Raw genomic sequence first — 1,617 nt, 5'->3', positions numbered from 1 at the left:
AGGAATCATGTGCCTGAGGCTGGGAAGCTGAGAATAGCATTATCGTATTTAGATGAAAATGTTACGAAGTGGTATTCTTTGTCATTGAACGAGGAGGAGAGGCCCTATGATTGGAAGGGACTAAAAGTGCTGCTATTAGAGCAGTTCGGAACGTACGATCTACAAGGGGCCATAAAAAGGTTAAGAAGGATTAAACAAGCGGGGTCAGTTAAGGAATATCTGATGCGGTTTAACAACGTTGTGGCCGACTGCCCAACGCTATCCAGTGAAGATAAACTAAAGTACTTCATTGAGGGGTTGGATCCAGAAATAAGGAGATTTGTCTATGTTTGTCGCCCGGGAACGATGTCAGAGGCAATCAAACTAGCCACCTACCTATGGGAAGATGTAGAAGGGAGTAGGAAGGAAAAGGTAGATGTAGGCGGATGGAGGAGAAGAGGCTTTCAAAGACCGAATTACGTTCAGGGCGAATCCAATGTGCGGACGAACAATGAAGGTTGGCTACGAGCGCCTAACCCAAATACACGATATGGCGTAATGTGGAAACCCAGTCCGTTTGATAGGGGGAATCCACCTCCTTTAAGTCCTGGGCGAGGGATTATTAATGATCGAAGACCTGAAACAAGATTTCAGAGACCAGGACATCTCAACCCAAGTGGATATAGGGGGTATGGCCAACAATATAGGAGTCCCATTAACCGATCTACAGATATTTACCTTAAGGGGGAGCGTTTGGAGCCACGAGGAGTACTAGGAGAAGGGAGCCGAGGAATTGGTTTTAGGGGTGGTAATCAAGGAAGGACCGGCACGCACCGTATTACCTGCTATACCTGTGGGGAACCAGGTCATTTAAGTTGGGACTGCCCAAGAAGGAGAATCTCTCATGCAACCAAGAAGGAGGACACGGGAAACTGATGGCTCTCAGGGAGCGGGGAGATCGCCTGAGAGCAAGGAGGAACCCTCCCCGAGTGGCTGTACTACAGGGAGATGTTTGGGAGAACTTATATTTGTTCGAGGCGGAAGGATCTAGCAGGGGAACTGCACCTAAAGTAGCTATGATGAGTACGAGGACTGAAAGACTGGAGAAGAATGACGGAATAAGTAAAATAATAAGAGGGAGGACTAGGAGTTGTGCTATTTTACAGGAGGTGAAGCATGGAAATCTAAGTTCCGATAAGTGGGCTAGTCGGAGGAACGCTAACAACAAAGGTGAGGAACCTAGGAGGGCTAGACGACCAGTTATCGGGGCAAGGAGTGAACTAGGGTGTCTCGAGCAACTCAAGAGAACGTTAAAACCTAAGGACAAGATCTCTCATAAAGTTTGGAAGGCTGATATGGGGGGACCTGACCCAAGGGTTCCTCGGTTAGGGGAACAAATGGAGGAGTCCAATAACCAGGCGAGTGTGAGTAGGAAAATCCCAGTGATTAAAGGAAGTTTCGGGGAAAGAAAGAGATTAGTGTTATTAAGAGGGGGAATACAAAAGTATATCAATACCCCCGAGGATGAGATGGAGAGGAGCCCGGAGCCGAAAGCCCGTCAGAACGCTCCTTATGGTACACACAGGAGGGGGACTCGAGTATTTAACGGAAAACCACGACAAGAATTGGTCTCCTATA

This window comes from Cystoisospora suis (assembly GCF_002600585.1).
Source record: "Cystoisospora suis strain Wien I chromosome Unknown contig_37, whole genome shotgun sequence".
Lineage (NCBI taxonomy): Eukaryota > Apicomplexa > Conoidasida > Eucoccidiorida > Sarcocystidae > Cystoisospora > Cystoisospora suis.
The sequence above is the reverse complement of the archived record's forward strand: the minus strand, read 5'-3'. Positions refer to the sequence as shown.